This window comes from Urocitellus parryii, assembly GCF_045843805.1.
Source record: "Urocitellus parryii isolate mUroPar1 chromosome 8 unlocalized genomic scaffold, mUroPar1.hap1 SUPER_8_unloc_2, whole genome shotgun sequence".
NCBI lineage: Eukaryota > Metazoa > Chordata > Mammalia > Rodentia > Sciuridae > Urocitellus > Urocitellus parryii.
This window is the reverse complement of record NW_027551786.1, coordinates 121,574-146,380: the sequence shown is the minus strand read 5'-3', so window position 1 is coordinate 146,380 and position 24,807 is coordinate 121,574. Positions and strand designations below refer to the sequence as shown.

The 24,807-nt window shown below is 57.8% G+C and overlaps 1 pseudogene; it reads right to left on the bottom strand.

The window, feature by feature from the left end:
• Positions 1 to 4,626: 4,626 nt before the first annotated feature.
• LOC144251530 (sterile alpha motif domain-containing protein 11-like) lies at positions 4,627 to 24,001 on the bottom strand (annotated as a pseudogene).
• Positions 24,002 to 24,807: the final 806 nt, after the last annotated feature.

Sequence of the window (24,807 nt, the reverse complement as noted above, 5' to 3'; positions counted from 1 at the left end):
CTCTGTCACCAAACTGCCCTTGGAGGAAGATTTTATGAGGATCTTCAGTCTATGATGGAGACACCATGGCCCAGAGTCTCTGGGTGATTTGTCTGTCAGAAGTAGATCACTGGGCTGTCATCTCCATACTCATACCAGTATCAGCACATCTCCATGGACTCCTGGACTCCATGCCATCCCTTCCCACCTCAAGCCCAGAATCTCTGGTCACGTCCTCTCTCCACACTTCCCATGGCTCTGATGGCCTTCAAGTGGCTTCATCCAAGGATCCTCTCACTTTCCTCCTCTGTTGATCTTGACCCTGAACACTCCATGCCACTCTCACCATCTTGAAACTCTTCACCCTTCTGGGCCCCTCTCTTTGGTCCTCTATGCTGGTGCTGCCCTGTCACAACTATTGGGAACTGGCTCCTTGTGTACTCTGGGCCTGTTTCTTCTTTGTCTGCTCAATCTCTTAGCCTTGGTGGGGATTGATGGCTGCTGGAAACTGGTAATTTGGCTCTCCTTGTGGCAGCCCTGTGCCAGGATGGGCTTACCATTCTGAATCCCCACTGGAGGCAGGCACCCAGTGACAAGGGCTGTGTCTCCAGCAGCCTGTCCTCAGAGGTTCAGTTGGGTTCTGGACTGGACCTTATTGAGCCCTCCATGTTTGCTGTTTCACTGTAAAGTTGCTCCCAGTTCTGCTGCAGGTATGATCTCACCAGCCATGACCTGTCAACATAGTGACCTTGGCTGAGGGTTGCTTTCAGGGAAACTCTGAGCTGGTATCTGACATGTTTTATATCATGTGATCCAGACCACTTGGAGGCAGATGACACATGTCATGCAGTCAGGGAACAGACTCTGGCCACAGAGATTTTTGCTCAGGACTGCAGCAGGCAGGAGAGCTGGGTTTCAAACCCAGGTTTGTGGTTTCAGAGCTTCCAAGGCCCTGCCTGGACCACTATGTGCACTTGAGCACCAGTGCATACCTGGTGAGTTGCCCTCTAAGTCTCTGTAGATGGGCCTAGGGCTGTGCTGCATTGAGGTCACAGCAGGACCTCAGAGGGCATTGAGGTGGATGCGAGGGTCCTGCCATCCTATGATGTTTGGGTGTGGACCTTCCTGGTTCCCTGGGTTGGAGACCAGTGGATTCATAGTTCCAGCCCCCATGAGCCTGAGTGTGGCTGGGAGGTATGGACACTTCCTTGTGGCCCCCACCCTGGACCTGGAGCAGACTCATCAGCCTGAGTTGGAGGACTCTGAGCATCTGGGCCCCATCCCCTGATGAGCTTGGTCCTTCCCTGCTGCCTCAGGATGGCCTAGTGGAGCAGCAGTATGACCTCATGCTGGAGTACCTGCAGGGCCAGGCCCACAGTATTGCCTTCCCTGAATTGGCACTGCCTGCTGTCTTACAGGTGTGTACCCAATGGTTGGCTCCCTCCCCAAATCCCCTGGGGGCCTGCTTTATGATGGACTTCAATTATCTTTTAATGGACTCAGTGCCCTTTGTACACAGGGACTGAAAGGAGGTGTCTTTGTCCCAGCTTCACAGGGCTAGTAGCAGATCCTGATCCTTTATGGTCTCCACACAGGCACCTCCTTGTAGCTGGACCCCTTGGACCACAATGTGTGGTACTGGTCTTGGGGGTGTAGGAGATTATCAGTCACTCAGCAGGTTGGGACAGGTCTGGATGGCTCACCAAGGATCCTAGCATCATGTTGGTCCATTGAAAGGCTGTCTAAGCCTTCCAGGGACCAGACCAGCCACCTGCAGAAGTCTTTACACTGGGGTGGGCTGGTCCCTGACTGATTTCCTATGTGGTCCTGGGGCTGGGGTGGGGGTTTCTCTCTGCTTCTCCCATGAGAGTATGGCTCTCTGTCTGCTGTTCCCTGTCTCAGGCCTGTACCTCTCATGGGAGAGGGTCAGTGCTGCTGCTCACAACTGAGCTGCATCTGAGGCCCATCCAGACAGGTTGTGTGTGTGTGCATGCAAGGCTGCAGTCATATAGTTGTGCACACATGCATAGTCACTTGCTGTTCTTTGGCACTTTGCAGTGGCCTGGGTCCCAGATAGGAGTGCCTGGCAGTCAGGAAGCTTCTACTGCTGGATTCAAAGGTCTCAGGGATAGGGGACTAGAGTAGGGGTAAACAGGTATTTTCAATAAGTGTTCTTGGATTTATGGTTGCATGGTTTCTCAGTCTGGCTACTGGCCTTTGGCCACAGTACAAAAGCAGACACAGAAAGCTCATTGCATGTGAGGGAATGAGTGCAGCTGTTGCCAGGTTTATTTACACAGATGGGCAGGCTGGAGAGCAGCCTGATTTCATCTGTGGCCCACTGCCCACTTGTGTGCACTGGGCTCTGGACCTCCCTGGAGTTGCCATGAGGTTTTGATGGGCCCTGGACTTCCTGTCTGCCTGCTGGGTTGATTGCCCCCCACTTCTGCAGCTCAAGTCCTTCCTCTGGGAGTGCAAGGTGGCCAACTACTGCCAGCAGATGCGCCACTTGTTGGAAAAGGTGCAGGAGAATGCAGAGCACATCCGCAGTCACCACCAGAGGGTCTCTTTTGGTGTCTCTGACCAGCTTGCAGTGGTCAGTAGGGAACTGGTATCTGGAGTGGGGGTGGTGCTGCTTGAGGGCACTTGTCAGGGAATGGCTGGGTTTGAGGTTTTCCCATAGTGGGACATGACTCTGAACTGCCCCACCCCTAGGATGCTTGGGAGAAGCAGGCCCGAGAAGAGGGGACCCCACTTACCAGGTACTATAGCCACTGGCGGAAGCTGAGGGACTGCGAGATACAGCTGGAGATCAGTGGCAAAGAGCGGGTACATCTGGGGTGCCAAGGGAGCGGGTGGGTCAGCTAGATTCAGATCTTGCACATTGGCATGACTTTTAGGACCAGGCAGAGATTTGATGGGGATGACTTTGGTGGTGGTGTGGGTGGGGCATCGGAGGACTATGGCTGTTTGAGGAGGTGGTGATCCTATGGGGTGGTGTCAGGAGTTGTCACAACCAGGCATCTCCCAAGGGTAGGGGCCTTGGAGGGAATGGAGTGGCTACACATACTTGTCACACAGGCCAGCCTGTGGACCCCAGGAAGGCAGGTAGAAGAGGCAAGAAGGGCTTTAGCTTTTGACCCTGGGCATGGCTGTGGCTATGAGTTGGGGTGACTTGAGAGACTACTACTTGGAGTAGCATGCCACCAAGGTGCTGGCTGTCCTGGGAGAGATGCTACGGATGTGGGAGCAGAAAGGTTGTCAAGTAGCAAGTGGCCAAGCAGGGTGCTCCTGAGGGCTGCTGGAGGCTTATGAGGGAAATAGTGTTGGCCTCTCTGAACCCCATGCCCATGCCTACCTACTCCTCTGGTTTTGATTATTCCAGCTAGAAGATCTGAACTTCCCAGAGATCAAGCGGCGGAAGATAGAGGACAGGTAGGATGAGGACAGGAAGGAATTTAAAGACCTCTTTGACCTGGACAGTACTGAGCATGAGGAGACCACAGACTTTTGGGAGAGAGGTGGGGGCTGCCCCTGCTGAAGCATGTGCTCCTGGAGATGGGGAGGGTGTGGATGGATGTGGGACCTCACAGCCAGAGGGGTCCCCACCTCAGTGTTTTCTGTGCTGATTGCTAAGCATGCCTACTTCTAACTATTCTGTTTGGTCTTCCACCTGCAAGTGGAGAGAAGGGTGGTCCTCTTGCTTGTGGCTTACCCTCCTGTGGACCTCTGCTGGTGGTCGTTGGGTGGGGGGGCTCATCATGGACTCTTCTCGGTTCACAGAAACACCTGGGTCCCTGAGAACTCGGCAGGGGCTCAAAGCGGAAGAAGATGATAAGGACCACCAGGACTAGGAGGATAGCAGCAACTCAGAAGGTGAGTGGTTCTTGGGGCAAGGGATCTAGTCCTTAATCCCATCTGGCAACAGAGCCATGGGAGGGCAGCCCCAAGCCCAGCCCACTCCTCCCTGGGGTGCCCAGCCAGCTGCTCTGTTCTCATGGGCTCTAGCAGCCAGCTTATAGTGCACCAATAAATTAATTAATGCTGTGATTAATTAGTGATGATTAACCTCTAAGACTGGCTTCCTCCAGATAAGCAGAATTTATGTAGCCTTTTCTCTCCCTGCAAATGGAGGCCCAGACGCAGAGGCGGAGCTGGACCCTGGTGAGCTGTGGCAGCTGGCCCAGGGGCCCCAGGATGAGCTAGAGGATCTGCAGCTCTCGGAGGAGGACTAAGGGTCTCCTGCAGTGCCCCAAAGGCCCTGAGGCCAGTGTCTGTGCAGCAGGAGGGCAGTAGACAGTGGACAGGGCTTTATTGTCACAGCACGACAGACCAGATGAACCAAGAGCTGTGCTGACCTGGGCAGCAAGAGCCAGCCCTATGCAGGAGGCTGGTTCTGCTGCCAGGTCACAGCAGCCTGCTCCAGAGAGGTGGCTCCCTGGTTCCTCTACTCCTTTGTCTTTGATTTGTCTGTGGACCTCTGCATTCACCCCCAGAAAGTTTTTGAAAACTCATTCAGTCCTTTTAAGTCACATTTTTTCCTTTTAAAAATTCTTGGTGTTTCTGCATCCAAAACTGAAAGGGAGAAAGCTGTGGGGGAGGTACCACTGAATCCTGTGCTGGGACTGTTGGCAGCCTGCTGGCCAACTCAACACAGAGACTGGGTGGCATCTGGGGCCCCTGGGAGTATTGCTGCTGTTCCATTCTCTGGCTTGGGTGAGGCTTGGCTAGTGGGTGGGTGGCTCCCCCCATAGGGGGAGTTGGCTGTTGGTGGGGACAGGGGCTGCTCTCTGGAGGTAAGCTCCTCTTCAGGAGCCTGCAGGGTTGGCGGCTGCAGAGGCAGAGCCACAGGGAAGCTGGCCATGTAGAAAACTCGGCCCAGGCGCTTGGCCACCTATAAAGAAAAGCCTGGATGGGTGCCTGCCAAGGACATTGGGTGATTTCAAAGAGCCTTTATGCCCTCTGCCCACTGTCCATTCTTACCTGGGCCCGGATCTTGAGGGCGGGCCCCAGCTTCAGCCCCATAGTCGTCAGCAGGTGCTCCTCTGTCAGCAGGGGCAAGGTCAATTCCTTGTTCTCTGAATACCTAGAGCAGGGATAGGGTCAGGCCTATCAGTCCCGCCCAGCAAAGGCCCAGAGAGCAGCCAGGGAGAGTAAGCAGGCTGTGTAGCTTTCAGGGAGGGATCAAATGAAGGAATCCCCTTTTGCTTTGGGCAGGGGCTAGCATGAGGCAGCAGCAGGTGGGGCTGATGGGTGTAGGGAAGGGAGAGGAGGGCAAGTGACAGGCCCGCTGTGCGCCCAGGTCAGCTCTGCCTCACCAGAGCATACTCCCCACAGCCAGACAAGCCCCCAATGAAGCTGCAGACATCATCCACAGTCCACTTGCTGACGTCCTCAGGGGATGTGGCCGCCTCCCCTTCAGCGAAGAGTCCCCCCATGGTGCCTAGGTGTGAGTGGGTGTCACTAGGGCTTTGTTCCTCCCATCCCATACCCCCACCGGTCTGCTGACCTTTGCTTGCCTTAGTTGCTTACAGACATGCAATCCATGACTTAAGATTTTTCGACTGCGGAGGCCTTGCACCCCCTCCCCGTGCAAGACCTCCAAGGGTGGCTGGCCTGGGTCTCCACACCCACCTGTGTGGAAGTATGGGCTGACCGAGTAGGGGAAGCCCAGAGACAGAGGAGGGGGCAGGGTGGAACCCGAAAGAAACCCCTTTCCCTCAGTGCTGGTCCCTCCTAGGGCTTGACCTGGGGTGGAGCCCCGGCCCCCTGTCGGTGCTATCTCCAGGTCCTCTCCATCTGAGTCCTTGGAGGGCTCTCCTGAGACATCTTGAGCCCAGAGCCCAGATGCTGTTGTCTCCTTGGATTCGCTGGGCCAAACTGAGGCAGAACTAGGGCCCCCCTTCCGCGGTGCTCTGCCAGCAGGCTCCCTGAGGGAGGTTGGGGGCTCAGGACCAGAGACACCCTGTGAAGGCGAAGCGGCGCGGAGCTATGTTTCAGCACCAGCATGGCCCGGAGCCTCTGCAGCTCCTCTGTACTGTCTGGGGCATGCAGGGCCGCTTCAGGCGCCAGCAGCTGTGGCCGGTGTGTGTTCTCCAGCTCTTTCTGGGGAAGCAGCTCCGCGGACATCTCTAGCCTAGGCCAGGAGTAGTAGGATCAGCTTGAGGGCTAGTGCCACCCACCTCCCCTCCGGGCTTTGGCCGCACCTACCGGGCCAAGTTCTGTTTACGCAGGAGCTCCTGCTGCCGAGCAAGCATCTCTGCCTGGGCGGGGGGCAGGAAGCTGTACCCTGGGGAAAAGGGACAGACCAGGGCCAAGTGGTCAAATGGTGCTGGCCTGATGAATTGGCCCTCTGCACCACCTTGGTCCATCCTCAACATTAATGGGCGACCTTACAGGACCAGTTTCAATGAGCGTGCCCATAGGACATAAAAGACGTGCACACCTGCCTATTCCTTACCTGGAGTCTGGCACAGAGCCGATGGAACCCCCAAGAAAGGGGGCCTGAAATGGGAGCCCAGGGCGATGTGGGGGCACATTCTGGGGCGACAGCAAAGGGGGCGGCTGCGACAGCTCCCTGCGAAAGGCAGGACTGAGGGGAGTGCGTGGCTTGCCCGGCCCCCTCCGCGCCCCGGATTCCCGGAACCGCCTCCAAGCGCATCCCGGTCGCCGCTAATTGCTGGCCCTGCGGGCGGTCCATTTGCCGCTCCTTATGGCTCTGAGTCAAGCGCTGCCCCCGCTCTCGCCCCCTGGCGGCGCCAATTAATCTCGGAGGAGGCGCTGACCCGGAGGGCCGTGGCGACTGCAGCGGTAATTACTGCGCGCGGGGCCCTCCTCCCCACCGCCTCCCCGTAGCGGGCCCCGCGCTGCCAGGGGCACGAAGCGTAATTAGCCGCAATCCGGAGGCAGCGGCAGCTGCAGACGCCGAGCTCGGCGGTGGAGGGCGGGGGGTGCGCCAGACAGGAGACGGCCCGCTGCGGGGGGGCCCCATCCCTGAGCGCCTCCCTGCTCTCTACAGGTCGCCCCCTGTCCCTGCCCACCCGGGAAGCCATCTCCCCAGACCGCTAGTGTATCTGAACTGGCGAAGCGGGCTTCCCTTCTCCCCCAGTTCTAGTCCTCTGGCCGACCCCTCCCGACTTACTTTGGGCTGGGTTTCCAGACTTCCAGCCGCTCTGCCTTCTGCTTCCCCAACCTCATCCCCCCTCACTGTCCCAGGGGCACCTGGATTTTGCTGGATCCCAGTTGCTCAACAAAGAAACAAGAGTGACCCTTCACATTCCTGCCCAGGGTTCTTGGCACCCAGGTACATACTGCCCGGGGAAAGGTTTTCCTGGGCCTCTACCCAGCTCAGCTGGCCTCAGGAACTTTTTGCCCAACAGACCCTAAACCCAAAGCATGCAATACCCACATGACTGTGCAGCTGCAATCGGGGAGGAGTAAGTGGGTGGAAGGTGCAGGCTATGGGGCCTGCAGAAGTCAGATACCAAGCCCCAGTACCTCTCTGAGAAGGACAGGGCAACAGCTGGAGCTGGAGCAGTGTTCTCCCGGTGCTGAGCCAGACCCTGCTTCCGGTGCTGACCTGCTGTGGATGAGGGCAGGTGAACTTCCAGGCCACTGGGACTCCTCGAAGCTACAGCTGCTACCTCCTGCCAGATCCTCAGGAGATCTGGGGGGATGGGGGGGGTAGGGGATGGGCAACAGCAGCGACCCTTAGGCCCAGCCTTCCCTGGACTTCTCCCCTCATCCTAGTGAGCACAGGACACTGGCCCAGGGGAGCCCAGGAGAAAGGGAAACAGGGGCCCACTTCCACACCATCCCTGCTGTGTCAGCCCTGATGTCAGTCACTGGGCTCAGAGGAGCAGCCCCAGGGCAGGGGAGACAGGTTTGCAGGAGGACCTGGAAGGAATGTGAGGTGGGAGGAAAGCCCAGTGCTGGTACGCAAGGCTGTGGAACCTGAGGCTGGAGCCTTCAGGGGAGGGACTGTGCACAGATCCATGAGAGCATAGACCAGTTCCTGGAGGTCACTGTGACAAGTCTAGGAGTGGGTCTCCAGACTCCACCAGGTGACCGCCTCCTAGATGGGAGGCAGGAAACTGAACCTATACACGTGGCCACACCAGCATACGCCAACATCCGTCCACATCGGTCATCCAGCAGTGGTTGCATACAGTCAGCATCCAGCAAGACCACACCAGGCCCATGCATACGCATCCTTGCAGGCACACCGGCCACAATCTCTGGACGCGGGGACGTGCAGTGGTTTGATGCACTGTGCTCCTGCCCAGGGCCGGGCCTTCGAGTCCCCGCCACCCCCCTTTGCGTAGCTTTGCCGCTGATCCGCCGCCTCTGTTTATAAATTACTTACCCGAAAAGCGGAGGTGGGTCTGCCCTGGGCTGGGTGCCAGCCCGCAGAGCCTAGCTGGCACGGCTGCCCGCGTGGATCCCAGCGGGGCCCGCACCCCCGCCCTCCAGCCAGCGGTTGCAGCTATTTGCAGCCGGCTCCTAGGCTGGAGGGCAAGCATCGTGATTGACAGCAGCTCCCTGGCTGCCGCAACCACGCTCCCTCCCCCACATAGGCCTGCAGAGCAGGCCCCAGGCAGGGCAGGGAAAGCAATTAAAAGGGAAGATTTTTAAATTATTAACATTTGGTGAATTATTCAGACTCTTGGTGCCTTGTGCAAGGAGAGGAAATCCTGCCCCTTCCCGCACCCCATCCACCTCCTACCATAAAAGCCAAGTTCACCTAGCAGGAGCCTAGCCTGTGAGGCTAGAGTGCAGATGGACAGGTATCTGACTGCTCCCTGGGCTATGACCACAAGGGACAGAGCAGACCCAGTGAGTGGAGAGGGGCAAGAGCCTCATCCCAGCCTCCAGCTGGGCCTCTCTTGGCATCCAGGAGGCCATGGTGGCCAAACACAGCTGCCTCTTAGTCCTGTCTTTCTGGAAGGCTTGCCCCCCATGCAGGACAAAGATCTGGCACTATTTCAATGTGACCACAGGTCAGCGTCCACTGACTTATATTTGTGCACCAACTGCTGTGGGAGTCAGGAGAATGGGCACAGACCACAGGGTCTCCTGGATAGGGGGCAGGTAGGCTTACTCAAGCCCCTACCCCTTCCTCTCACCTGGGCTCACCCCTGAGTAAGCTGTGTGCATGCCTGGAGGGGATCCTGAGAATGTGATGAAAAGTGGGGACTTGGAACAAGACCTGGGGCAGCCAGGCCTCATCGCCTACCCACAAAGGGCTGGGGGTCACTGACAGATCCAATCCTGGTCTTGATGTCAGCAGCCAACACCCTCTTCTGGGGTGGAGAGGCAACTGAGAGTGTACACAGGTGGGGGGGCAGGTGGGGAGGGCACATACCATGGCTGGGGAGGCCCAGGTGGTAGAGACGCTGTGGTTCCTCGAAGCTGCCAGCCTCACTGAGAGCGGAAACTAGCCGGTGGTAGTGGTCCTCAGGAGCCATGCTGGATCGCAGCTCTGGCAGCAGCAGAGTCTCTGCGTTGGGGTAGCACATAGGGAGAGGATTTTCCTTGAAATACTACCCAGGCGGAGAGGCAAGTCGGGAAGGCACACCTCACCCTAAGCCTAAGACCTTCCACCCCTGCTACGAAACCCAAGTCCCTCCTCTGTGCACACCTGCCCCTTTTGGAAGGTCTAACAACACTTCCAAGCACTCAGTTACTGCTTCCTCCTCCAGTGACCTGTCCCTCCTCCCTGGGTTGGGCTCCCACCTCGAGGGTACTCAGACTCAGACTCGCTTCGGGCCTTCTTCTCTGAAGAGCAGTCACTGGTGAAGTGCGGGGAGCAGCCCAGTCTCTTGCCTAGCAAGCCACCTGCAGAGGGTGGAGTGAGCCACACCCAGTCTCAGGGACTGGAGGAGGAGGCAGGGAAGACTAGGTGGGGAAGATCCACCCCTGCCCCAGCTCAGTCTAGTGAGCCCCAGTCCCCTCCACTCAGGAGCATCCTGGGTGCTGGTGGGCAAGGCCTTGCTAGCCCTGGGTCCCAGGCTTCCACCTGGTGAGCCCAGCTGGCTGGAGGATATCATGACAGGTATGGAGCAAGGCAAGGAAACAGGGCAGCCCTGACCCTGGGCCCCAGGCTGCATTTGAATAGAAGTGATGGGTGCGACACGTGACTGTGACTGTGTCCCCACGGGCCTCTGGCTGCCCCTGACCAGCCAGTCCATTCCCATGTGTGCTCAGCTTCTCCTGGAGAACAGAACTACCTTCCCTTTCTGAGCAGGGGTGGGGTGGGCTGTGCAGGTGCTGGGGAGGAGAGTCAGTCAGGAAGGCACATGTCACTCCCCACACCAGGGGTGTGCTCAGGGGAGCCCTCTTCTCTGCACCAAAAGCCCAGACCCTCCTCTTTCCTGCACTCAGCCTTGGCAAGCACATACCTGCCCAGCCAGGCTCTGCGCTCCAAGGGTCACCCCTTGCTGAGAGCCATTACCAAGTAGGTATGACGCATTGTAATCCTTGCCAGTGTACCCCATGTTAAATGGACTTGCCTTGGAAATTTGCTGGGAACCTTGCTTGTGTGTTTGAGAAAGGTGACCCTGCTCAATCACCAGGGTGGATCCAGGATTAGGGTGTATTCCTGCAGAAAGTATCCCTGTCCTTGGGTTTAGGGCGTGACAATAGGAGTTTTAGGGAAGTTAGAGGTTGAAAATTATGGCTGCTGGGATTAGGGTGTTCCTGCTGCTTGTTCCCCTTGAGTTCTCTGAGATTAAAATGGGATTTGGAAAAAGCCTCATGGAGTAGGATTTGGGGACGGGCATATTGGAGAATTGCCCCTGAACGTGTGTGGAGGCTGGTGTGAGATCGGGAATAAAGAATTGCTGTTTGAATCTACAAAGCTGTGTGGTGGCTCGTGATTCTGTGCCAAGCCGAGACATTGGCATCTGGCATTTGGTGGTCCGTACGCAGAACGTCTGAAACTTGGAGGTGAGTAAATTGCTCGCCCCTGAGGGAAGGCGAGAGAATGGGTGACCATTTCAAAAAACAATGTGTTCTTGTTTTGATTTATTTCGTTTTTGTTTCAAGTTGCCTGTCCCTAGAAATTTCTCAGGCAAACTGGGAAAAATGGTTGGCTCAAGGTTTGAAGTTTGTTAGCCCCGAGAAAGAGAAAATTGATACAGCGAATTTTTATTCAGTTTTTGTTTCATTCAGTTGCGGTTTTATTTTGTGTTATCTTATTGGGTTCCATTATCTTTATTGAAGATTAGAAATTAGTAAAAAAGAAACCGAAAAGTTGTTAAATAAATTGTTAGAGATTCAGACCATGGAGAAAGACATTTTAGATCAAGGAAAAGAGAAGGTCTCTCGAGCTAGTCAGAGAGAGGAAGAAAATTTAAAGGAAAAGGGGTTATTAGGAAAAAGGCCACAACAAAAGGCTGTTACTAACTCCGTTTTATTACCAGAGGGCATAATTCAACCAACAGCCCCGCCGATGGAGACAGCTGGGTGGCCCTCAAACCCCGTAGTTGATAAGTGGGATCCTGAGACAGGACCTCAAAGATTAGGATGCCCTGTATTTGAACAGGTAGGAGGGCAGCGAGTTCACCATGCTTTAGAATTTAAAACAGTGAAGCAGTTTAAGGAGGCTGTAACAACCTATGGTCCTCAAGCCCCCTTCACGGTAAGCATGGTGGAGTCCATTACTAACTTGGACATGACGCCAGCAGATTGGGCTAGCATATGTAAATCTGTGCTAAATGGAGGACAATATTTGTTATGGAAGGTTGCCAATGAGGAATTTTGCATGGAGACAGCTAGGCGAAATGCAGCAGCCATAATTTTCAACCTCTAACTTCCCTAAAACTCTTATTGTCACGCCCTAAACCCAAGGACAGGGATACTTCCTGCAGGAATACACCCTAATCCTGGATCCACCCTGGTGATTGAGCAGGGTCACCTTTCTCAAACACACAAGCAAGGTCGCAGGAAATTTCCAAGGCAAGTCCATTTAACATGGGGCACACTGGCAAGGATTACGATGCATCATACCTACTTGGTAATGGCTCTCAGCAACCCCTGGACAGCTGACCTGCCCTACACAGACCCTAGGTGCCTGGCTCCTGGTCTGCCTATTCCTATACTATCCCCTCTAGAGATCACATCTCCACATCAAAAGCTGCACACAGGGCTGGGGATGTAGCTCAGTTGGTAGAGTGCTTGCCTCACATGTAAGAAGCCCTGAGTTCCATCCCCAGTACCATAAAAATGAAATGAAAATAAAATCCACACACATCTATAGGTCCATCTCCAAACCTGTCCCTGCACCCCCAAGCTCTGCTTCCTCCTGAGGACCCTGACATCAGGGGGCCCTGCTGATAGCAGGTCATCATCCTGGCCTCCAGGTCAGACCCTATTGCCTCTGAAGACCCAGGGTGGCAGGGATGAGGGCTGCTCCTTGTGTAACTCAAGCCTTTCATGACACCTTGGTACTTGGGGGTACCCAACCTGTGCCCCCAGGAAGCCCTGCTATCAGCTCAGAAGCCTAATTCCTTTTCCTTATTCCTTTAATCTGTCATTTTTATCAGGCTAGGGAAGTGCGGCGGCAGCCAGAGCACTGATCAATCTCCACATTACAGCTGACAGAATGGTGCTAATAACTTATTGATCTCAGCCACCTCACTGCCACTGGTCTAGCTGGCTGGCCCCAGGCCCTTCCCCAAAGATAGGGGGCAGTCCCCAATGCCTGCATGAGGGGTCAGGCCAGACAGATCCTGTAGGACAGATGGAAGGCACTCAGGTGCACATGGGCATCACGAGCTGCATGTCAGAGTCCAGCAAGCAGGAGGGCACCCTGAGCGCACCAGGCAGGGAGTGGGTCTTGCAGCCTCTCTCCACACCTGCTGCCTATCTCCTGCTCCCTGTACATGCTCAGGGGTCAGCAAGGGTAACCTCTGCAGTCTGTTCCCTGTTTCAACAGTGGCAACTCCCGCCTCCTTGCTGGGCTTCTCTGCTCCTGGGGAGCTTGAGAGTCACAGCTTGGGGGAGGTGATACAGGGGTTGGAGTGCCCCGCAGTGAGACCCAGCCTTGTAGCTGCCTTGAGGAGACTGCATAAGCTCAGAGTCACACCTGATGTAGGCAGTGACAGGAGGCAGACACACGTACCAGGGGTGGACCTCAAAGTCACAAGACCTACGCTGAGCTCCTCAGTCCTCTGGGATCCTTCCTGTCCAGGGCCCAGGAAGCTGTGGCTCGAGGGACACCCCCTTGGGCCACAGGAAGGAAGTAGATGTGGTGACAGGTAAAGACCACTTCAGGGCCCAGAGGAAGCCCACGGGGAGCTGCAGAACTGGCAGGTGCACACGCGCGCGCACACACACACACACAGCATCCTGGCTGCTATGCACAGCATGTGACCTGCACTCACTGTAGAGTGCGGAGGGATACCTGGCAGGGTGAGCAAGCCCTGCAGGAGACACACAGGGCACATGCAGGTCTGTGTACTTGAGGAGGTTGTACATAGGCAGGAGAGGGCCTGCTGCCTCAGAACATCTCAATCACCGAGGGGCTCCCTCGGCTCCGCCGGATCGATGGGGCAATTAGATTTTATCAGCCTCTTGCTCAGCCACCTCCAAAGCAGCTCCAGAAGCAACCCCCACCCCCATCCACAAGGGCCTTCTGGGCTCATGGGGGCTCTGTTGGGAGTATCCAGGGTGGTGGGTGATGCCCACCCTGCTTTCCCAGAGCAGTAGCCATTGTCAGAAACAACCCTGTCCAGGGTCCATGTGACAAGGCCCCTGAGGTCAAGTTGTGCCCACTCTCGGCCGGTGGCATCTTGCAACCCCTCATGACCTGCTCTGTGGGAGACTGCCTGGGTCCCCAAGCTGCTCTCTCCCTCTGAGTTCCTGTTGCCTCCAGGAACCAGATCTCCTTGGTGGCCCTGGAAGCTCCTGGGCCAGCACCCTCTTGGCCTACCTGAAGCGGTCCAGGCTGCAGAGGATGGGCCCTTTCCCTCCCAGGACCCCTGAGAAGCAGGACCAGGCCAACATGCCCTGTGGGTTTGGTGGGAGGTGGGCATTGGTGGGAGGTGAGCTCTGGAAGGTCTTTGCCTGTGCCTGTCCTGTGAGGAGGGGGTGGTTGGCCTTGAAACTCCAAGCCCACCCCAGAAGCAGCCATGCTGGAGCCACCCTGGGCCGCCAGTCTGCCTGACTGGCTGGGATTAACACAATTACCATCACATGGAGCCCCAGGGGACAGCCGGCCTCACACCTCCCGCCTCCTCTGCTGGCCTCCCTGGCTGCCAGCCAAGGCTTCCAGAGCTGCTGAACAGACACAGGGAGGGTGGCTGTCCCTAGGCAGATCTGCTATGGCCCTGGCAGCCCCATCATCGCCCTCAGGACCCAGGGGCCTCCTCACCTGTGGGTCCCAAGCCAACCTCCACACTGCCTCTCTGGAATTCACAGCGGCTCTGGTGCTCAGGCATAACGAGGTGGCGGCTTTGGTGCACACTGGATATGAGTGTGGGAAGGTCACTGTCCTGGCTGAAGCAGAGCAAGACAGAGGATGGAGCCATGAGCCTTAGCAGTGCAACCTGATGAGCATGAGTACAAGGGTGCTTGGGGCTGAGGACAGCGTGCACTGAGCGTGGTGATGTGTGCGCTTACCTCTGTGGGCTTGGGATGCCACACCTACGCACAGTCAGCAGGCAGGCCAAGAGAAAGCAGAGACGTGGCACCTGGACCCCACTCCAGCACCCAGCTGGTCTGTGCAGAGCCAGAGCAGCCCCTCCCACCTTCCTCTCTCCAGAGAGGCAGTGCTGTGCTCGGCTCCCTGCCTCAGAGGGAGGACAGGACGGCCTGCTATCTCACAGGACAGACATATAGAGGGCACACTGTCACCCATGTGCTGCCAGCTCTGAAGCAAGCACCTGGCACGTGCCACTATGGTTAAAACTTGCAACACCCTCTTGGGGCCCTCATTTCTCCAAATCAGGAAACAGAGGTTCAGACCAAAGTCCCGTAGATAAAAAGATCTGCCCTGGCAGGCTCAGGACACCTGTGATCCCCAGGGTGCACCCAGGCCTGGCCTTGGAATCACCCTGCATGTGATTCTTTGTCCCTTCTCCCTCCTGCTGAGCCCTCACCCACAGCCCCAGAGAGAAGAGGGAGGAGAAAGTGGGGCACCCTGGGGTTATGTGAGCAACCCCATCATCAACAGAGAAGGAGGGGACAGGAAGTCAAGGCCAGCCAGAGCAGGGGCAGGGAAGCCCAGTGCCCCCAGCAGTGTCCTCCCGGCCCACCTGTGGTGGGGCAGCCTCTTCAGCAGCACTGACACTAGCAGAGCCTCCTCACAGTGACCTAGGAACCGACCCTGAACTTTATTAAATAGCCCCCAGCCCCCAGCCTGGGCTGGCAGGAGCCAGGCTAATTCAGGGCCAGGCCCTAAGCAGATCAGTTTCAGCACCAGATACCTCGGGGCGGCCCCAGAGCCCCTAAGAGACCCAGATATAGGTTCTCCCCCACCCCATGAAGGCGGGAGGCAGGTGGGGAGTAAGTACTTTATGGGATTATTCTCACGAGGCTCATCCCAAATCATCCTCACTGATGTGGGATGTTGGACAGAACTGCTGTCCTCAGCATGGGGAAGGGGCCTGGGCTGGCTGGGTACAGGGCTGCAGCTGCCATGGAGCTGCTCCCCACAGTGCACTGGACACTTCCTGCTTCCAGGGACTGGAGAGGTGAGCACAGTAATTTCCTGTGAGCCCTGGCCTGGACCCCCAGCAGCATCTGCATCTGGGACCAGACTCAATAACAGCGATCGGCTCAGTCTCACTTGGGGGTTACCCGGGCTCTCGAGGTGCAGGCTGATGGAGGCCTCCCTTGGCTAGACAGGACCTGCCCTTGCATTCCACACCCAAGTCCCTGCCTTGGGGGTTCATTCCTCAGGTCCCAAGATGGGCCAGTCCTGAAAACATGTTCTGGTCACTCAGTTACTCACTGAACAAATTATGCTGGGTTCATTTAAAAAAAATGCCAAGAGACTCACACACAGGCTGGAGAGTTGAGAGCTCTGCACCTGTCTTCACAGTGTGGGGCCACTACACACAGGCAAGGCCTCAGCAGGCTGCTGTGGCACGTGGGGAGGAGACTGGGGCAGGGTCAGGAAGGCTGCAGGGAGGGTTGTGAGGAGGCCAGGAGAAGGGCGAGACCCGACTCCCCCCTGAGGGCCTCCCCACCCCAACTCTCTCACGTAGCCTTCACCAGATGGGGGCCCTAGAGGGTCAGGGACCTAGAAGGCCCTTCTTGCCAGCCAGGCTGCAGGGGCATCACAGGGCAGAGGGGCCCTGGGCCTCTGCTTGCAGCCAGCAGCAGGCATCCCCAGCAGAACTGGTCAGAAGGACGAAGAGGACAGACAGATGCAAGAGGCAGACATACCAGTGAAGAGTGACAGACAATGGGGATGGACAGACAGTCGGGATGGGACAAACACAGTTGGTGACCCAGTGTGAGGCAGCTGGCGGTCCACAGCCCTCCTTGTCCAGACACTGGGGGCTGTTAGCAGACGGGATATGATGGGCTGTTAGTCCTCTGGGGTGTGCTCTTCTCCAGAACTGTAACCTTCCCTTTAATGAAATCCAGAAAGTCATCCTTGCCCCTCTGGATCCTCTGTGGGACCAGGGTCTCCACTAATGCAGGCCTGCTTCCTCCCAGGCACAGCCCAGGCTGCAGCAGCCAGTACTGGTGAGAATTCAGCATGGGACTCCTGGCCTCCCGTACCCCAAGGCCAGGTGTACCCCAAGGAGGTGCAGGTCCGGAGGGGAGGCACAGCCATTGGGTTTCCCTGCAGGCCTTGCTGGCAAATTTATCCTGTAGCGTCCAGAGTAAAAGTCTCATAAAATGTCATCAATGTTCATGACGGTTCATAAAAATGATCAGTTGAGCTGGCAACTCCAAAATGAGGTGGAAATAAGTTTAAAGATATTTTTATTGTAATTCGGCTCCAGGATCCAGACGTTCTTGAAGACATAAATAATGACACCTCTGGCAGAGATCCAGGACAAGCTGCCTTCCTGCAGCTGGGCTGGGGAGGCCAGGCACCCACAGCTTGAGTCCCAAGAGGCTTTCCCTGCCTTTGGTGCCCACTGCTCCCCATCAGGCCTTCCTGTGGTGCTCCCCTCGAAGTCCTGGGGAAAAACTTGGCCCCAATAACCAGAAACCAGCCCCTGCCCCTTGGGAGCAGGAACTGGGTCCCTGACACCTGACCTCCTCCTGGGGGCTTCTTTTTTATCCTCTATGTCTTGGATTCACAGGCCCCAGCCTGTTTCCATAACCCAAATCAATGTGAGGAAACCCCAACCTGCCAGGGTCCCCAGAAGGATCTTTCCAAAACACAGACCTGGTCACTCCCTGCTCAGGAACTTTCTGTGGCTGGCTCAGCTTGGAGAACAAAGCCCAACTGGTCCAGCGGCTAAGGTGCAGACCTTTTAGCATCCCACTGAGCCAGACCTGCCATGTTCCCATTCTCCTCCCTTCCATCCCATCCTTCATCCCTCCACAGCTTTGCAGACCACCTTTTCCCAGTGAACTCCTATGCATCCTTCAAGAACCTGCTCACACATCACCATTCTCCCTTCTGGTGGGTCTCTGGGAGGGTGAGACCTCATCACAGCCTCATCTTAGAGCTGTTGGGCTCCAATGGACAGTCTAGTGGTGAGGGTCATAGCATGCTTTGTCTCCACGGGTGGGCTGTCTAGGACCCTGCCCATGCTGTTGAGGCCTGGCACAAGTCTGCACTTGGCTGAGATGGGCCTCCTGATCTCAGTTGGGCACCATGCCACCTACCTTCCAGGCCAGGTAAGGACACACATCCAAACCAGCCTGGCAACCGCATGGCCCACACTGGCTCACACTGACTGGGACAGAGGACAAGACAAAAGACCATGGGTAGAGGAGGGAGGCAGGGTGGGTGGGACCCAGGAGAAATGGCAACAGCTGCCCCTGCCCAAGCCAGGTTCCTACCTGCAAGATGTCTCTCGGAAGGAGATGTTCACATCCCAGTGGGTGTGGACTCTACTGGGAGAGAAAAGAGGGTCAGTGGCTCCATTACTGGCACAGAGACAGCAGCGGGGTGTGGGCCTGACTCTTAACATCCCACCAGCCAGAAGCCAGGGCAATCATGAGGGTGGCAGCTCATGCCCAGTTCAACCTGGTGGCAGCTTCCACTGAACAAACCCAGGGCTTGAGATGCTCTGGCCTCCCAGAGATGAGGAGGAGGAGCAGGCTGAACAGCCCCAGGCAACACCAGGTACCACAGCCCCCACCATCCTTACTCACAGACACCCCACCCCTAGGTGCTGGCAGGACGAGGCCCATATCAGGAAACAAATTTCTGGGAGGGTGTGGGTGTCAGCCCAGGTGGGTACCGGACCTTGGGTCTCTCTGCTGGCCAACCTCTACCCAGAAGTGACCATGGCATGGCTGAGGCAGAACAAGGTGCCAGGGCGCCAGTTCAGGAGAGAGGACAGCCTCTGCCTGCACCCCCGCCCCACAGCAGCATTCCAGAAGACCCCTGGTCTTGGTGCCCCCTTCCATAGGAGCCTGAGCCTCCCGGCCCAGATCTAGAGTAAGTACCTTCTCTTCATGATCCGGACATGTGGATCATCCTCCTGCTTCAAGCCTGACTGCCATCCACAGGCTGGGCCACCTCCATCACTGTCACCATCACTGGCAGAAAAGCTGGGGTTCTGTTCCTTTTTCAGGGAGCGTGCAGGGGGCAGGGCCACTGTCCTTTTGTCCGCCAGCTGTCCTCAGTTCTGGGCAGGAGGAGGAGAACGTTAAGGCTGAGCTAGACATCAGCCTCCTGGGCCTGGGCCAAGGCCCAGGGGCCTCATTGCTGCAGGCACAGCCTGTAAGGACAGCAGAGTATGGGCTGTTCTGCCTGCCCAGCCTGAGTGTGGGTGCCCACCCTGTGGCAGGGAGCCCTGGGGATGGCTAAGCTATGACCCTCAGCTCCTTCCCTGGGTCCCCAGAGTCTTCTGGGATTGTGCATACAGTCTGGGGCAGGGATCATGGGGCTGGTCCTGGTGGGTGTGCAGTCAGGGAGCAGGTCCCTCTCAAAGTGTCTGGCTGACATCCCATCTCCTCTGTCAGTCCTGAAAACTTACAGCAATATCAACAAGCAAAGTCACTTTTCTTTTTCTTTTGCAGTGCTGGTGAAACTAGGGCCTCACAAAACACTCTGCCACTGAGCGGCAGCCCCAGCCCCTCTTTGCTATTTTGTTAGCACCATGAAGAGCCCAGCTCAGGGGAAGTATGTCTGAGACTGCTGGTCCCTTGCAATCTGCAGGCCTGGGAGCCACAGGCTGCCCCAGAGCACTGACAGCCCTGACCCTTTGTTCCCCAGCCCTGATGGTTCATTTCTCTCCTCAGTGTCCCCCCTGCACCATGTGTAAGTGTGTGGTGCTGTGTATGCTCAAGCTTGGAGCTCTGCACCCAGCTCACACATTTCTGCACAGAGCGGTGGACATGAGTGTGTGGCCCCAGTCCTGGCATTTCTCTACCCTTCCTGGCTCCAGGTCCTGCTGCCCCAGGGAAAAGAAGAAAAGTCATTGATTATTTTCCAGTGTACAGAGGTTTTTTCTTACTTGGTTAAGAGGCTGCTGGCTCAGAGGCTGCATGGGCTTTCAGAGTATCTACTTTCCTCTCCTGTTCAGTCCTCCCATTGCCAGAAAGAGTTGATCCTCACCACACCCATGAGCTTAGTGAGGAAGGGGTCAAGGAGGGTCCCTGCCCCAGGATCCTGAGGTGGGCTGCTGCATGGAGTCCTGTCCTTGCAAGGACGCTTCTCTTCAGATTCAGCACCCCATCATCTCCGGATGCCTGGCTCTGCCCAGCTCAGTGCTCCCTCCCCCAGCTCTGGGAGCCACAGTATCCCCCACACCTGCCCTCACACATCTGCTGGGGTCTGCCCAGGATACCCTGCTTCCCTCTGTAACATGGTGAGTGAAATAGACCCAGCAATATAAGGGCATGGGGCCAATGGGTTTTCAGGGCCAGCCCACAGGATGACAGGGATCAGTGACAGCAGAGCGCAGGGAGACGGCAGTGGTGAGTGCCCACCTATGCCTCGGCCTCTGTCAATTCATAGGTTTGGTATCATTTTCAACACCCCTTGGCCCATGGCTCTGCCTTGTCCAGCCTGCCAAAGCCCAGTGCCAGGCATCTGGAGATGAGTTCTGCCCTTCTCCTCAGTCACCTTTCAGCCTTAGGTGAAATACTTTCATGAAAAGAAAAGGGGTATTTTCTCAAAGCCACCTGCTTCCCCTCTTTTGTGGCAGAAATACTCCCATTCAAACAGAAAGTAGAACCCAGACTAGGAGTAAACATCTCTCTGCCTCTCATCTGTGGGAAGAGAAGAGGGGGACACAGAGTCTATAAGACTGCTACTTGGAAGGGGGCCAGGACCGGCTGGCTGGGAAGGAGCCCAGGCTATATGCCAGTCTTAGCCCCATGAGGCACAGAGCTGGGCACAGGATCTTCCAGTCCCTGGTATGCCCTGAAAGCACCCTGGAAGGTTAGGTCTGGGGTGGCTCTTGGGGGGAACTCTATGGGGGAGCATGCTGAGAACCCAGATGGCCACTCTAACCCTGCCCAAGGATGGGGAACACATGCCCCCCCATACATCGGAGACTTAGCTCCCCACTGCTCAACAGATTTGAGAACCTGGCTCCTAACCAATAATTGACCCCTTCTGAAATGGTGAGAGTGGGTTCCAGCATGCACAGTCACATGCACACCATGTTCTACCCCTGGAGTATCTGTGACCATGAAGTGCACACACCTTTGAAACTGGCCACAAGGGTGGGTGGAGACAGCCTCTGTGCACCAACAGGTTGGGGCTAGAAAGGGGATCCATGGAGATACCTCCAAGGAAGTGGCCAGGCACAGAGAGGCAGGCAGGCCCAGGTCTGAAGCGCCCTTCACTCAGGGCAGGAACCAGGGAGCTTCAGAAGGGCAGCAGCTCCATCCCTCTCTGAGCTTCAGATTGCCACTTGAGGTGATGGCAGATGTTGAGCTCAGGCCACCCTCTGCCCCTCTCTTGTGGCAGGCCTCAGGGGTGGCAGGTTGGAAACTGTGGGGCACTCCCATCCAAACAGAAAAGAGAACCCAGACTAGTCTGAGGTGGGCACCCAGAGGATCCCGTCCAGTTCCAGCTGCCTGAAGGGGTGCCACGATGGAGAGGGACTTCAATCTTTTGCCCAGTAGGTATGTGACAGCAAGCAAAAGGTGTTTCTGCATACCTGCTTGGGGAGCTCTTGTACAGGTGCCCTGTGCTCCTGTAGACTCAAGTGTGTAGGGCGGGCGGCTTGAGGCTGTGACTGTGGCAGACCAGGTGTGGGCTAGGCCTGTGGCTCTCCTTCCCCTGCCAGCATCCATGTGTCCAAGATTTCCCAGTCTGCTCAGCGTGCATCCTGCAGAGCCCACGGGGAAGCCAGGATACCCCACCACCCGGTCAAAGGGAAGAAACCCAAGGTGGCAGCCTGGGCCCTCTCAGGACCACTGGTACCTCCACCCCTCCTGCTCCTTCCTGTAAGAGGGGACTGCTGGGTGGACCTAGGAACAGCAGCCTCCACCCCCCATGTCCCTAGAGGTACCCCACAGGGGGAGCTTCCTCTCTAGAGGCAATTTCCTTTTCAGATCAACCCTCTACTCCTCACTGCCTGGAGTCTCATACCTGCTCCCCAGGCCAGTGGGGAGGCCAGAGATTGTCTACCCTAGGTGGGGTTCTTGCTCTCTGGACACCTACAGGCAAAGACCCTGCCCCAGCCAGGCTCCATGTCATGGACCCTCCGAGGTCCAGACCCTTGCAGGGCAGCACTTCAACATTAGGAGCACCAAAGACACCAAGCCTGGGGATAACCCAGATGTGCAACCTGGCCAGCTAACACTGTTACACCTCAAAAGAGTCCTGCCCCAGCATCCAGCACCTCTCTCTGCTGAGCCAGATGACTTGGTGATCTCCAGACCTGGGACAGGGAAGTCCCCAGGCCCAATGAATGACAATAACAGTTGGAAGACCCTGGAACCTGGAAGGCTGGAGAAGTAGCTCCAAGACACCCATGAGGGAGGCTGCTCAAGAACAGGCAGGCCCCACCCTTCATCCAAACAGGAGAGGATCCTGTGACCCAGGATTCCCACCCATTCCCAGGGATGGTCTGGAACAGCACAAAGCAACCCCACCCACCCCATCTGCCCTGGGAGGATTCCCTCCAGCCTGTCCAGAGGGCTGAAGTTAGGACTCCCAATCTTAGAGATCACCAGGCTCTCAGGGGAGTCCAGAAACCCCAACCCAGCTTATTCCCAGGTCTCACCACAGGCGAGGATATTCGACAGCCCGGGCAATCGCAGATTGGAGGATGCACCTGCAGAATTCCCTTGGACATAAGCGTCTTCAGACTTTTTCCTGTGAGGAGAGCCGAGCACAGCTGGTGAGGGGCAGTCAGGGCATAGATGGAGCCTCTGGGGCGCAGTCACCCGCAAAGCCAGTCCCCACTCCCGGAAGGTGTATGCAAGGCACACCAACCTTCCAAACCCACTGTCGTCCAACTTCGGAGCCTGCTGCCCGCCCCGCCCTCTCGGACAAGAAGGGGATCTGCTGGGCTCTGAAACTCAAATCCTGTGCGAGGCCCTCCCCTGGTGGAGGGCAGCTTCCTCTCAGCCCTGGCGCCCCTCCTCCTGCCCCACCCTCTCTTAGCAGGTCCCGCCCGAACTGTGGCCAGGCAGTGGAAGGTTAAGCTGGGGAATTGGTGAGCAGCGGCGCGGTTTTGACCCAGGCCTGCGTCAGTCCCCAACGCAGGAAAGGGCAGCCACTGGGCAGCCTGAACTCCTAAACCAAACGCTACCGGGTCCCAAACTTCCCAAGACCCTCACCGCGCCAGACGGTCGCCGCGCTTATCAGGTGCCCCCTATCTGGCCTCCAGAGGTGTAGTGTCGCACCTTTGGAGTCACCATCCAAACGGGCTGCTCCAGGTCTTGCTGACACTGTTCCAGCTCCGCGCACCCACGCCCCGCCCCATTCCCGCGGCCCCACCTACCGGCGCAGCCCCAACCAGTGTGCACTCGCACCCCGGCAGCACGTGCACCTCTCCACTCCAGCGGGAACCAGTGGCTCCGAGCCTGGGGAGGGAAGGCGTCCCTCCCAACCCGTCTCCCGACTTCCTGTAAACTTCCTCTGGGCCTGAAGGCCTAGGGGCTTCACAAAGACCTGCCGAGCTGAGGGAGCGCCTGCTCCTGCGTAGCTCGGGACCCCAGCACTCTGTGGCCCGTACTGGGAGGACAGTGGAGACCGAGGGGGCTCTGCGGTGTCCAGTGAAGCAACCGTGCGGGGTAGGCGGGGTGTGTGTGTGGGTCCCTGCCGCAGCTCTGGAGCTGCAGCGCCTTCTCTGGGCCAAAACCAAGTCTCCCCAGTGGCAGAGCGAAGGGCTCGGACCCGCGGGTCCCGAGTAGCGAAGGAGAGGGACAGCGGCTTGCGCCCCCTCGTCTGCTGCACCTGTGTGGCGGATGCTGCGCTTCCAGTCCTTGGCCGTCTCGCGGCCGCTGACGAACTGGAACTCGTTGGGCGTGAGCCACTCGCCGCGGTGGCGGATGGACGGGCCTTTGCTGCCCTGGCAGAGTTTCCGTACTTAGAGCAGAGCACGGTTGGCGCCACACTCCACCTCGATGCAGGGCTCACCGTTGTCCAGCAGCAGCTGGAAGTCCGCGGCCGCGGAGGCCAAGAGGAGCTCGAGGGCCAGTGGGTCTCGGGGCAGGTGGAGGTGCAGCGTGGCCTCGTGCAGGCTAAGGTAGGCGCGCGAGGGCCGGAGTGGTGGAGCCAACAGTGCTTCATAGCCTGCAGCAGAGGCCGGCAGCGAGGCGGCGGGGGGGCGGGGGGGGGCAGAGCTGTCCCGGCGGGCAGCGGGGCCAAGTAGCCCGGCAGCGGAGGCAGAGGCAGCGAGGCCAGTGTCGGGTGGAAGGTGGCCAGGGCCAGGTCCTCACGTCCCGGGAGCTCCTTTTTGACCGCCGGCATGGCGCGCGGGTGGCCCACCAGCCGGCTCTCGGTCGCCGGCGCAACTTATTTTGGCCCTGGCTGGAGTTGCGTCTCCGCCGGCCCTGAAGGCGCCTGGCCGCGCTTCCACCCCGCCCGCTACTGTGCCCTGGCACCCGAAGGGGCCGCTGCCGCCGCCGCCGGGCCGCCCCTGCCTGCTACCCGGCCTGCTGGAGGGGTCTCGGCGGACCCAGACATGGTGTGGCCGGAGCGGCTATTGATCACAGACCGACTCTCCCTGCGCCGCAGGTGCCCCGCGCTGGCGCTCAGTGGGGCGTCGGGAGTCCACTGGAGCCCGCGCCATGGGGCAGTCCTGCTGCCAGCTGTGCAGGGCAGTGAGGAGTCGCGGAGTCGCCAGGCCCGCTCCCTGCCCTGCCCAGGGTCCCAAGCTCCCGCCCCGCCCCGCCCTGCTGTCCAGCCGCGCACCCGCGACCACTGGCGCGCGCCCGCCCGGCGGGGACTTGGGAGACTCCAGCTGCCGCTGCGGCCGCCACAACTTGGCCCATTTAAACAGCCCCGCGCGGCGGGCGGGCGTGGGCTCCAGCGGGGGGTGCGTGACGGTCGACTGAGTTTGTGAGGCTGGACAGGGCTGCACCCCCCCCCCACCTCGGGTCAGAGCAAAGAAGGGAGGGAGACCCTGGGGAATGCATGCGTGCCAGATTGGGCACCAGGTCACTGTTGGGTCTCAGGCTTGAGTTTGGGACCCCCTGTGGAGCAGCTTGGTTGGTGGCTTTTACCCAGGTGGATGATCCAGCTTCCCTGGCCCCTCCAGTGTGTGAGCTTGTGGC